This window comes from Myotis lucifugus, unplaced genomic scaffold (genome assembly GCF_000147115.1).
Source record: "Myotis lucifugus unplaced genomic scaffold, Myoluc2.0 scaffold_1902, whole genome shotgun sequence".
Taxonomy (NCBI): domain Eukaryota; kingdom Metazoa; phylum Chordata; class Mammalia; order Chiroptera; family Vespertilionidae; genus Myotis; species Myotis lucifugus.
Genome location: NW_005872950.1, coordinates 16,473 through 30,238, shown reverse-complemented (window position 1 = coordinate 30,238; position 13,766 = coordinate 16,473). Strand labels below are relative to the sequence as shown.

At 57.0% G+C, this 13,766-nt stretch overlaps 1 long non-coding RNA gene across 1 annotated transcript in view; it reads right to left on the bottom strand.

The window, feature by feature from the left end:
- Positions 1–1,256: 1,256 nt before the first annotated feature.
- LOC106695628 overlaps positions 1,257–13,766 on the bottom strand; it is a 14,829-nt gene continuing 2,319 nt past the window's right edge. The window contains exon 2 of the long non-coding RNA XR_002827608.1: positions 1,257–1,449. This is a non-coding gene — a long non-coding RNA (uncharacterized LOC106695628). The remainder of the gene's footprint in view (positions 1,450–13,766) is intronic.

Below are 13,766 nucleotides of genomic sequence, written 5' to 3'. Positions count from 1 at the left end.
CCCAGGCCTGTGACATATGTGTCTCCCTGGCTACCTGGCAGACCAGGCCGCAGGCCGGAGCCACGGCGTTGGGAGGCAGGGACTCTGCAGAACAGAATGGAGTCAGCACAGAGCACATTTTAAAAAATCAATCATTGGGAAAAAATAAAAATAAAATAAAATGAAAAATCAATCTTCGGGAGGACAATCCATCACCGGGAGAGCCGCCCAGCAGAGGGATGGGGTGGGCGCCGAGGCCACCCTCCCAAGGAGCCGGCGTGCAGCTGGGGGTGCCGATGGCTCAGCGGGTGCTGAGGCCAGCCTGGGCCAACTGTATCCAGTGCCCAAGGGCACAGCGGGGCTGGCACACCCTTGCCACCGCCAGGAGGAAGGGGGCCGTGTGCTTGGTGCTTCTTTGTTTGCTGTTGGAGCTCCTCGCACGTGGGTGTGGAGCGGATCTCCCCAGTGCGGCTGGAGTCTGCCCAGGACCAGCCCTCCCAGCACCTCCCAGGTCAGGGAAAGAGGCTGGGGTGCCGTCCATGGAGAACCCAGGAGACCCAGGAGCAAAGAAAGGGACCACATAAGGAGACCCCTGTTGCTCCCATTAGGGGATGTCCCACTGACGGGCAGAGACAGAGGCAGGTCCCCAGGACGTGTCCGTGGGGGGAGAGAGGCAGGGGCGGCAGGGCCCCCACCCCCAGCTAACCATGGACACCAAGTCACTGAGGCAGGTGAGCTCGCGGCACACTGGCTCTCAGGGATCCCCCTCCTGCCGGCTCCGCAGGCACCGTTGGGTGTGTGCAGGGGATTCCTCAAGTACGGGGAGCAGGTTCCATCCTGTCCTCCTGAGCCGCCAGGGACCTGGGCACCTGGGGGGCAGAGGGAAGCAGTGTTCCCTGCTGGGGCTGCAGGTGCTCTCGGCCAGTGACTCAGGGCGGCCGTCACGAACCCCAGGCCCTGAGCCAGCACCACTTCCGACCCCAACCCGGCCTCAACGTGAACAAGTCCAGCCGCCTGGTTGGAAGAGACACCAACACAGCCCCTCCAACAGTCGTCTCTTACTCAAAGCGCAACCCTCTTCCCTCCTGTGTCAGCCCGGGCGGAATCAGCTGGCAGAGACCAGCCTGAGCGAGGCCTCTCATGCAGGGCCAGCAGTTTCTGTGAAGGGCCAGACAGCAAAGCTATTCAACCTCTTGCCTGTGGGCTCCGTCACAGCTACTCCACTCTGCCCTTGTGGCATGAAAGCAGACAGGCAATAGTCAACAAGTGGACGTGGCTGTGTTCTAATAAAACTTTATTTATCAAAACAATCGGTGGGCCAGGTTTTGAGCGTAGTTTGCTGGCCCTGCCAGGGCAGGCCTGAGCATCCCTGAGAATTGGCCGTCCTCGCTAAACTCCCACGGACCCGCTGTAGCCATCCAGGTTCCCCCATAGCCTGTCTGTCCACCACCGCAGAGAGGAGGAGAGTTTCTATGGGGGAAAAGAAGCAGATGTTTGCTTGAACGGAGCACCCGCGCCCCACCCCGGCCAGTCCCTCCACCTCCGGCCAGTGTATTTAAACCCGAACAGATACCTCCCCAGTGAGCACATGTTTGCAGCCACTTAGAGAGGAACAAGGAACCAGCTGCCTCCCAGAGGGTATGTGAGTCTAGAGAACAGTCTGGAAGCCTGGGGAGGGGCCAAGAGCAGAGATGTTTTTATTCTCACATCACCTGGGGCTAAAGAAGGGGCTACAGTGGGAAACACCTCAAGGTTCAAGAGCTGCTGCCACTTACTAACTTAAGGACCTTGAGCAAGTTCCATAACCTCCCCGAGCTTCAGTTTCCTTGTTTTACGAAACGGAGATAAAAATAGTACTCAGTTCCTGGAGCCCGAAGGTTTCGACCAGATAACCTATGGAAAGCATTTAACACAAGACCTGATAGACGTGGGCAAGACCAGACCTGTGACTGGACTGTTGGTTTACTCACCCGGCCCCTCCCCTGTGTCAGACCCGTGCTAGGACCTGCTAAGTTAAACCGTATAGGATACTCAGAGGAACCCTGGGAGGTACCCCATGTTACAGGGGGGGAAACCGAGGCTCAAAGAAGCCATCACGTGCCCCAGGGCACACAGATTTGCTTTTGTCAAAAGGGAGCGAGAAGAGTAAATCGACAAGATGCACAAGAAGGGCAGAATGGGAGTGGGCGAGGAAGCTTGGGAAACTCCACAGACAGAAGACAGGGCAGGGAGGCAGCCCGCTGGAATGACTGTTCTCCCTTCTGGAGAGGAAGAGTTCAGCTACCTGAGCCACCATGCGCTCAGCCGGGGGCCTGTCTCTTGTACACCTGCCAGTCTCTACCGGGAAAGCTGACTGTTATGGGTACAAAGATTCTTTGGAGATTGTGGGTGGACACCCCAGGCCCCCACTGAGAGGTTGAGTCCATTCCTCCACATCCCAGTATCTGGCAGCTTTGTGACTTTTTGACCAACAGAATATGGCCAAAGTGATGCCACCCTTATCTGCACCCAGCCCTTGAGAGACTGGCCATTTCTACCGACCGTTGGAGTCAAAAGCTGCCACTTAAGAAGCTGGGGCCACACTGCTGGAGAGAGAGGCCGCGTGGAAGAGCCCTGAGCTGCCATCTGGGACACCCAGCCCAGTCGGGCCTTCAGATGACCACAGACCCAGCTGCTCTCCGATTGCAAATGTATAGAGACCCCGCCCCATTCGCTGAGGAAGAACTGGTCAGCTGAGCCCTGTCAACCTACACAACCGCGACAGATAAAAATGAATCACCAGGTTAAGCACTGAATTTGGGGTCCTTTGTTTACACAGCCCTCAGTGACACGAATCCTCTGGAAGATTCATCTCTTCCCCAGTCTTACTCACTGGGCTACTCTGGGGCTACAAGGACCCGCAAGCTCCAAAGTGCACAGTCCCTCATTGATGACTCGACCGCATGGTCTCCTGGGTAACCATCCTTGGTTGCAGAGCAAAGTTGCCGGACCTGCTGCTCCTTCTGGGGTTGGTAGGAAACCTTTCAATGAAAATCAACCAACATCTGCCAAGCAGCCAGATGCTCCTGGCACTCTGAGCAACTCAAAGGGACATGCGATGCCTTTTATTTGACCAGCATTAAGCAGCTTAGCAAGCACTCCAACGTATTGAACCTCCTGTCACCCGTGACAACCATGAAAGGCAGCGAGGCAGGCATGGCTCCTTCTGTTACAGAACAGGAAACTGCCCGGGACCACACCAACAGGCGTGGCCGAGCCAGGGCTGGAAGCCAGGGCACCTGGTGACCCGTCTACAGGCCTCCTTCACGCTCACACCATCCCTATTGTCCCCAAACCATCCTGGACAGCAGCCTGGGACTTGATCAGGTCCATTTTCCCAGGTTGAAGAAACAGATCATTGGAGACGAGAAAGCATCCATAGGTGCCAAGTACATGCTGTCGTTACGGGCCCTGAAGTCACCTTCCTGGGTTCAGGTGTGGCTCTGCACTGAGCTCGCGTAACTTGGCAGTTACTTCCCTTGCTGAGCCTCAGTGTCCGCATCTGTAAAGGGAGATGCGCTGCTGCTGAGAGCTGTCATGCCTCTGGGGGGAAGGGAGGGCCTTGGAGGCTGTCCTGAATGGCAGAGCACCGTGGAGGTGACCCTCAGTGATTCTGAATGCCTTGCTCTCCAGGAAGTGGTCCGACCTCCCCCAGGCTGCCATGCTGTGAGGAAGCCCAACTAGCCAGGTGGGGAGGCCACACAGAGAGGTCCTGAGACCACAGGAAGAGAGAACGATGTTTGCCTAGTCCTAGCTGCCTCAGCCCCGGACTGTTCCAGCACCATCCACGGTCTGATTGCAACGGTATGACAGATTGGAAGCCAGAACCAGCCAGCCAAGCCCTCCCCAAATTCCTCACTCAAAGAAACCAGCGATTGCTGTTTGAGATCATTAAGTTTTGGGCTCATTTATTGTACAGCAATAGGTCACTGGAACAGAGTTGGCTGGGAGGTTTGGTGGGTTAAATGTTGCTTCTCTTCCCCACCCCCTAAGAAAAGATACGCTCACCTGGAATCCCAGAATGTGACCTTATTTGCTATCAGGGTTTCTGCAGATGTAATTAAGGTAAGGGTTTTGAGAGGAGATCACCTTGGATTAAGGTGGGCCCTATATCCAATGACAAGTGTCCTTATAAGAGACAGAAAAGAAGACACAGAGAAAAGTGCCAAGCCCAGTGGAAGGCAGAGATGGAGTGATAGGAGGCCACAAGCCCAGGAATGCCTGGAGCTACCAGAAGCTATAAAAAGCAAGGAAGGATTCTCCCCTTGAACTTTCAGAGGGAGCGTGACCCTGCTGACACCTTGACTTTGGACTTGTGGCCTCCTGAACTGCGAGAGAATAAATGTCTGGCCACGTAAGCCACGGAGTTTGTGGTAGTTTGTTGCCGCCCACTTCCAGCCTCCAGAATGGTGAGAGAATCCGTTTCTGTGGCTATAAGCCCCCCGTTTTGTGGTGCAGTAGCTCTAGCAGATGCCTACAGCATGCTTCCATCTCTCCTTTGACTTGACCCTCCCAACTACCTGTTAGTGGCTCTCTGCTACCACCTGTGATGGCCAGCCTCCAAGGTGGCCTCTACGATCCCACCTCCTGGAGTTCCCTTCATGAATACGGCTGATCTGTCACCAACAAGATAGTGTGGAAACAACAGCGTGCGTGTTCCATGGCTTAGTCACTGTGTTTCAGTTCTGCCTTGTCCTCTCCCGGAACACGCTCCCAGGGGAAAACCCACAACCACGCCCTGAGGCTGCTCCAACAGCCTGTGGAGAGTCCACGTGCTGAGGAACCGAGGCCTCCAGCCACCAACCAGCTCCGTCTGAGGGCACCGTCTACGAAGCAGACCCTCCAGCCCTAGCCCGGCCTTCAGATGACCACAACCCCGGCCGACATCATGGCTGCAGCCTCATGAGGCACTCCAAGCCAGTACCCCAAGTTCAGCCACTCCCTGACTCCTGACCCATAGAAACTATACGTCATCATGGTGGTTGCTTTGTACCACTAAATGGCATGGTAATTTGTTACGCAGCATTAGCTAGCCAATACACTTTTTCCTATCCCGACAGAGGCAGCATGTGTAGCAGTTAAAAGTGTAAGTTCTGGGGTCAACTATCACTTACTAGCTAATGACCTTGAACAAGTTACTTCAGTCTCTCTGAGTTCCCTCGTTTATCCTTATTTATTTAAGGACCCCTGTATCCGCCTTATAGACTATTGGGAGGAGCAAAGGAGTTAATATACAACATATACAGTCCCTGGCCCATAGTAGACACTTGTTATTATTATATGGGAGAGAAAACAGCTCTAGAGAAGTGAGGAGAGAGCCCCATGGCCACACAGCCAGCTCCTCAGCAGCCAGACCGAGTGCTGAAGCCAGGTCTCCTGTCACCCTGTCCAGTGCTCCTGGTTTAGCTTCCCAGCCCACATCCCAGCCCAGGATGCTTAGCTGCAAGCACTGGCAGCAGCTGGCTGTGCACACTGAGCTGGGGGTAGGGGAGGGGAACGGCCAGTCGGGTCAGACTGTGGCCCTTGCCCGGAGGAGAGCGCCCCAGCCCCTGCAGGAGGGATGTGGACAGGCACGAAGAGCAGGCAGCAGCCGGCTGGGCACCCCTGAGAGGACTTCTATGGATCACATTTCACTGTCAGAGCGGGTCCAAGGACAGGGACCGAGCCGTCCCAGCCCTGGTGGGAAATGGCCAGGAGGAGAGCAGGACAACTGCTCTGAAACGCAATCCGGTATTAGGGCGAAAGGGGTGTCGGGAGTCAGTCTCACTGCATGGGCGGCTTTCGTTCAAGCAGATCAACATGACCTTGGGCAGCAGAGGCCTGGAGCCATGGGCCCCTCAGAGGGTCTTTCTCTGAGTCTGGGCACAGGCTCCACATCCGATCGCGGGAGGCGGCGAAGGGTGGCAGGGAACGAGGCCACGGAAAAAGGCGCAGAAATAAACGGCGGTGGCATTTGAACTTTACCTTTGGTGTGTGTGTGTGTTTTTCTAATATAATATGTTTTTATTGATTTGAGAGAGAGAGAGAGAGAGAGAGAGAGAGAGGGGAAGGGAGAGGCATAGAGAGATAGAAACATCAACCATCAGCTTCCTCCTGCATGCCCCCTACAGGGAGTCAAGCTCAAAACTCAGGCATGTGCCCTGACCTGGAATCGAATCATGACCTCTTAGTTCCTAAGCTCAACCACTGAGCCACACCGGTTGGGCTAATTGATTGGTTTAAAAGAGAGAGGAAAGGAGAAACATTGATGTGCCGTTTCACTTACGTATGCAAGCATCGGTTGATTCTTTCTTCTTTCTCCATCATCATTTATCCCCTCTATGCCCTCTTCCACCTCCACCCACCCCCTCCCCCACTGGCTGACTCTTGTATGTGCCCTGACCAGGGACTGAACCTGCCCGGGGCCTTGGTGTATCAGGGTGATGCTCTAACCGACTTGCTCAGGGCTCGAACCTGACCTTTGAATGAGCAATAATATCACGTATGGAAATTGCATGCAAAGAACCTCCAGGTGTGCTTGTCACTTTCTGGTGCTGCCTCGGGGCCAGGAGTAGCCGTGGTGAAACATCAAGGAAGGTTCCTGGGTGCGGTGTTTCCTAAGTTGGCACTGAACAGCAGCAGAATACGCCTCCCCAACGTGTGCCTCTGTAGCGCAACCAGGATTTTGAGCTGATTACTCTGAAACCCAGCCTACGCTGGAGAAGCCCTGCGAACATCCCGCTTCCCTGTGTGAGGGAAACGCACATTTATAAAGAGAATCTCCGGGTGTGCGGTGTCTCCCTCTCTGTACCGGAAAGAGAAAGATGGCCCTAAAACTCCTGCTATCCAGGGAGAAGGCCACCTGCATCTGCACAACAAAACCTGCTCTTGCTCCTCACACTTTCCCTGGCCACCCCCCTGCACCCACCTCCCCACACCTTTCCGTTGTCTGCAGCGGAAGATGGGATTTAAGTCTGAATTCTAAGCCACCCCTTTGAGCTCCTCACTTCCCCCTGGGCGTCTCTTACGGATACAGAAAGTGTGCATGTTAACGAACATGTTTGTTTTTCTCTTGTTAATGTGTCTTTCGTTAGAGTTCCCAGCAGAGCACTTAGGAGGGTAGAGGAAGCGGTATTCTCCCCCCCGCCCCCCCCCCGCCCCTCCCCCGCCCCCATCACCTTGACCTAAAATGCCCAGTTCAGGCATCCAAGGCCCTTACATCACAGGCTGTGGATTTCCTCTGGAGCATTACCATGTCCAAAAAAAGGAGTTAGGGTATAAAGGGGCAAGACGGGACACCAACCGGAAGTAACGCAGGGACTGCCCCTGACCCTGACCTCCAGGAAGAGGGAACCTACAAGGGGTCTGGCCGAGAAAACGTTTCTGGGGCTCGGCCACATTTTCTTCTGGACTTTGCCCCTTCCCCTTCCCGAGATGCTCGCCTTCCAACAGGCACGGATCCAGGGCCTTCGAATCCTGTGGGTCCGTGTGGGCAGTTAGACCTGAGCAGCACCAGGACGATGGGCCAGGTGCAGAAGGTCACCAGGGCGGAAAGCCCCGGGCGCCCAGCAAGGGGCAAACCTGGGAAAGCAAGGACCTCGCCACAAGGTGAGCTTTCTCCCCTAGCATCTCGCTGGTCATGCGGCTGAGATCCCCTGACCTCTCCTCCCCTGACCTTTCCCCCCCGACCTCTCCTCTCCTGACCTTCCCTCCCCTGACCTCTCCTCCCCTGACCTTTCCCCCCCTGACCTTTCCCCCCCTAACTTTTCCCCCCCTGGCATGTCGCTAGTCATGGGTAGACAGACCCCTTGGAGGAGGAACAAGGGCCCAAGAATGACCTCATGCAACTCCCATGCGTCCCTTGCACAACCCCTCCTTTCGGCATCCACCTCTAGGGCTAACCTCCGGGCCTCCGTGGCATTTCAGCTCCAGGGCCCGGAAAAGCAGAAAAACCAGACAAGTGAAGCCATGTCCTACATCAGGACCAGCTGCACTGATGAATGGCTCCCGGCCCTGGCGCCGACCAATCGGTGGAGACCGCCACCCGGAAGGACACACCTGGAGGGCTGACGAAGATGCTGCTGGGATCCTCCCTGGGACCTTCCCTACCCCACCCCCCACGGGCCACCTTCAGAGCCCTCCCTCCTGGAGCACACCAGCTCTCCCTCCTGGAGCACACCTGTGCCTTCCCCTCCCCCTTTCCCCACCCCCAGGGTTACCTTCACCCTTTTCTCTCCTAAGCTCCGGGCCCTTCTTGTGCCTCTGTGACTGGTTCCCTGAGTCCGTTTCTTCCCGGCTCACTTCTCCTGCCCTGTGACTTTCCAGATACACTTTCTCCTGCAGTCAGGACGCCAGGCCTAACCTTGATGTCCACCGCCGTGTGACCTTGCGTAGGCTCTCTTCCCACCCTGGCCTCCGGTTCCCACTGGGATACATAGAGCCAACCTCATCACCTCGGCTTCTCCGAAGACACGCAAGTCACGGGCTTGGCTTGGTTGTGAGGTGGGTCTGACTCTGACTCTCATCTTCTGTGACCTAAACTCCGTCCTGACACTTGATTGCTGACACTGCAGAATCAGATCACAGTCTCAAAACAGAAAGCAGGCCTGGCCCGTGTGGCTCAGTGGGTGAGCATTGACCTCTGAACCAGGAGGTCACGGTTCAATTCCTGGTCGGGGCACATGCCCGGGTTGTGGGCGCGATCCCCAGTGTGGGGTGTGTGGGAGGCAGCTGATCAATGATTCTCTCTCATTGCTCTCTCTCCCTTTCCCTTCCTCTCTGAAATCAATAAACAAACAAACAAAACCCAGAGAGCAAAAAGGCCCTCAGCAGAAACCCAGCCCTGGGTGTAACTGGAGGGGACGGTGGCAGATGGGCCTGCGAAGGGGTTAATGCAGCAGGGTGGGGACGGGGACAAACCCCAAACTGAAGGGAAAGGACCACATGAGTGACAGCGAGAACGGAGGCTGTTGCCGCAGAGGCTGAAGTAAAGACTGTCTGCGGCCACGTCCCACTTCAGCGCAACCACAGCTGCCATTAAGACCCTCACATGCGCCATCGGTGGTTCTGAAGTCAGCACAGTGTCTGGACTCCGCCTTATCATCAGAGGGGAGAAGAGCAGCGTGCAGACCAAAGGGGCTAAAGTTTCAGTGGCTGCCCGGCGTCCGAGCTGCAGCACGCTCCCAGAATAGCACCCAGTTCCCGGCAGCCTTGGTGGCTTTGCAGCTGGGCTTGGGCAGGGCTGGGGGGGGGCGGGTTTGAGGGGGGTGGGCAGCCCCAGGCAGTGCAGGCAACAGCTGGGACTGGACACCGCCCAGAAGCCAGCTGGCTGGCCCTGCCCTGCTGGAGGCGCCATCTCTGGTGAGTGTGGGCATGTCTGGCTCTCTCGTGGCACCCCTGGCTCTCTCCCATCACCTCGGGGGCCTGGATAAGTTCGGGAGTCAGGAGCGCCCTCAAACCCCAGGTGGGGGCGCGGGTCTCCTGGATGCTGTGCAGTGAGCTCTGTTGGTGTCTGGTGAGGCAGGTGGAGGGCTGAGTGTCAGGAGGCAGGGCAGGCTGCAGCGTGTGCAGAGAGCACGTGACCACAGGGGCCAGCAGCTGGAGGAGGAAGGGGCAGGGGGGAGACACAGCCCTGCCACTGGTTGGGCAACTGCCCGGCACAGCGCTGCCTTGGGGCCGGCTCCGGGAGCTGAAGGGCTAGCTGGGAGCAGGGAGCCTGCCTGCTTGACACCTGCTCTGTGGCCCACATCCTCTGTGCAGGCCTGCGCAGATGCTTCGTCTACGTTCCCCTCGCAAATATTTATTGAGGCCCTACCACAGGCAAGGCACTAAGAGAACACAACGGTGGATCGGGTGCAGACCTTCCCCTCAAAGGGCTTTTGGGGGTAAGACATGTACCTACACGAGCAGGAAGGCAGGACAGGTGAGCGCTCGACCAGAGATGAGAAAGTGCTTGGGCCGGAGCACAGCGCAGGCCCAACAGAGTTCAAACAAATGGGCTCTGATCCGTGGCGAGTCACTCAGCCTCCGCTTTCAAATCGATAAAATGGAGATGGTATCGGCCTTATGGAACTCACAGGGTTGTAAAGATCAAACGCATAGAAAAGACACTTGGAAAATGGAGCGGTGCTCTGCAGAGGTAAGCCGCTGTGGTTGGTATTGCATTTGCAGACTCGCCAGTGTTGCTCTGAGCTTCTTGGCCTGGGGTTCTGGGAGCCGGAGGGAGCCCAGGGTTCAGGGCAGCAGCAAGGCCCAGCCTAGACCCTTCCCCCTAGAGAAGCTGAGAGCCTCTCTCAGTTCGTGGCCAATCATCCCACTGACAGGTACTGCCCACTTTTTAAAAATATGCCTTTATTGATTTTTTGAGAGAGAGGGACAAGGAGCGAGAGATAGACACGTTGATGAGAGAGAAACATCATTGATCGGCTGCCTCCCACAAGCAGGGATTGAGCCCGCCACTCGGACATGTGCCCTGACCGGGAATCGAACTGAGATCTCTTGGTTCCTGGGTCAACGCTCAACCACTGAGCCACACCGGCCGGACTGCCCACTTTCCTTGCATACAGCGCTATCACATGGGCTGCCAGGAAGGGTAGGCATAACATCCAGTCTGTTCTCCACTGAGCCTACCACAGAGGTAAGGGGGCAGATACCTATGTGCGAGGCAGTGCTGGGCGGGGGCTCTGGGAGGGCAGAGGGAGATGGAGGGCTGTGGGGTGGGGTCACCAGCAAAAGCTTCTGGGAAGAGCAAAGGGTTTTAAAGGGGGACTGATTACAAGAGGCTGAAAGAGGGTGAAAGTGGGGCGACATGAGTGAAGCCACAGGAAGGCCAGTGCGGTGGCCTGACTCAGAGCTGACCTGGGGCTGGAGTGGCCACTTCCTGTGGGGAAGAGGAGTGAGATGGGGGTGGAGCCCAGGTGGAGTGCGGGTTGCAGAGGCCTTGAATGCCGGGCCAGGGAGTGTGGCCTTTTCAGTTACAGGCAGTGGGAGCCAGTGAAGGTGCTGTGAGCAGAGAGCCGGGGGAAGTCAGAAAGGTCCCACAATGCGTGGGGGTTTGCAGGGTGACTGGAGGTGAGGTAGACGGCAAACCTACCCTGCAATGTTCTCAGATCTGGGGTAACACTGTACCAGAAGGTGGGGGGCCTACGCGCAGCCCTGTTTGCATGTTTTGGGGGGAGGGATGAGGGAGTTGAGAGGCCCACATCCTGGACCCTCAGCTTTGACCCTGGCTCCTAGACTCACTCTGCCGGTGGGTGGAGACTGTCCAGGCCTGGGCAGCTCGGGAGGCCCAGCCGCTTCTTCCACAGGAGGTTGGTCAGTGGCCACTGAGCCATGGATGGGCGGGGGCGGGGGCGGATGGGCTCCGCATCAGGTGACATTCCAGCAGGCTCCACTGCAGGCCCACTTCCGGGTACATTTCCAGAGGATCAGCCATGGGCAGCCAGTTGTGTGAATGAGCTTTTCACTCACCCGGCCCCTGCCCCTTGGCTTCCTGCCTCTTAAGGGGCCACCTGGGTCCCTGGGTCCTCTCACAAAGCCAGGCGGCACCTGCTGCTCCAAGCAGGCAGTCCCCTGAGCCCGAGAGAAAGGGACACACGGCCAGGCACTGCACCTGGGCAGTCACCAGTTAATACCAGGGCCGGGGCAAGCAAAGGGCAAATGCAAACTCTGTTTACCACACAGGGTTCCAGGCACCTACGGGTCAGGGAGCCAAGCCCCGCCCTCCGCTCAGCAGGGAACTATTTTCACTCCACTGGGCCCAGAATGCCAGCCCTGGGCGCTCCACCCCTGGGAAGTGGGCCTCCTGCTCCGCGGGGGAGGAAATGGCTCCCGAGAGGTCCTGCCAGCTGGAACGGCACTCCAGGACTCCTGCCACCCAGGCAAAAGGGAAGTCCCTCTAGGGAGCCAACCGCACTCCAGGCAGGCTCCTCCAGGGCGCCCAGCAAGGCCCCGACTCTGCACCCTGCGCGCAGGGCTCTTCTCCAGCAGGCACCGGGGCTTGTCTGCGTCCCAGGAAGGGCTGGTACGGCTGGGCAGGGCAGGTGCAGGCAGGTGCCGCACGATGTGCAAGGCCCCTGGTGTGAGGGGGAGGTCAGCAGTGGGCTGCCCTCCGGGGGCTGTCGCACCTCTTGCTGCCATTGTTTGGAGCATAGAGTAATGGGTCTGCCACGTGCCGGGCTCTGGGCCCGATGCCAGGCACAACAAGACGTGAGGCATGTCCCTGCTCTTGAGCAGGGCACAGTGTAAGTGGGAGCCCGTCATTTAGAAGGCTGCTTAAGACACACAAGGAGGCCCCGGCCGCTGAGGCTCAGCTGGTTGGAGTGTCGTCTTGTGCATCATAGGTTCGGGGGTTTGATTCCGGCTTCGGGTTCGATCCCGGGCCGGGGCATGTACAGGAGATACAGGAGGCAACAGATCGGTGTTTCTTTCTCACATTGATATTTCTCTCTCTCTCCCTCTCCCTTCCTCTCTCTCTAAAATCAATAATAATAATAATAATAAAGGAGATACACTAGGATCAATGATCAATAAACAAATGCATAACAGGCCCTGGGCAACAGGGTTCTTTCTGGGGAAGGTGAAGGCAGCTTCGCAGAGGAGGGCCACTGAGGCTGAGCTTAGAGGCAGGACATATTTTTAAAATTTGGGCCCAAGGAATTTTGGGGGGTGGGAGGGCAAGGATGTTGGCGGTAGAAGGAACAGCACAGGCGAAGGCTATTCTGATATTAGTCAAACAGAATCAGAAGAATGTTGGAGAAGCAGCTTCTAAAACTGACAGGACTAAGGCTCGGAGGGGACGGACTACGAACAGAGAGGCTGACCACGGAGCTTCTGTAAGTGCCTGGCTGTGTGAGGAACATTCTAGACTCAGCTCCATGTGGACTTCACAGCAAGATGTGGAGGTGGTGTCAGACCAGTCTCCCGTAGAGGAAAGTGGGGCTCAGAGAGAGGAAGTGACTTGCCCAGTCCCACAGCTGGCAGAGCTGCTCTTGAACCCTGGGGCCTGGTCAGTAGCTTACTGTTCCAGATCCCAGAAGAAGGTAGTTTCAATGGGCCCGCGGGCATTCCAGCACCACGTTAGGGCAGGAGGGAGCCTGCCACCCCTCTGCAATGCATTCATCCGGGATCCCTCTGAACAGTGCGTGGGCAGTAGCCCTAGGGGACCACTCTTCAAAGTGTTATTTTTAGTGCAAATGGGAGTTTATAAAGCTTATCTATGCCTATGGGTTGTTATACTGGGTGAAGGGCATTTGGGGGCACAGATGACCCTATAGCTGGAGCCTTAGAAAGCAAGAGCACCGCCCACAGATCGCCCCTTTTAGCCACTCCAGGCCCCCCGTGGCCAGCAGCACCCACGGCCTCTGACTCACAGGGGTGGGGTGGGGTGAGGCTCCCCACACCTCCACCTCCAGGCTCCCCACCTCTCCTAGCACAGGGCACCAGGGATCCTGGGGCCCAGGCCATCTGCCCCAGGGCCGTGCTTTGTTTTGAAGGCAGATCCTGTTCCAGAGTGAGGCCCGGAGAAAAGGAAACAAGCAAACAATTCTCAGAAAACTGCCCTACATTCCCCCCGCTGTCACCGCACAGGCACAGGCACAGGCTGGCTGCGGACAGACAGCTCAGCGCTGCGGCCCGGCCTCGGTCCAGATGACTCCCAGGGAGTGGCCAGGCACCCGAGGGGGTGGGAAGAGATTACCCAAAGAAATTACATGCATATATGCATAACCCATGGACACAGACAATAGCGCAGTGCAGGCCTGCAGGGGAGG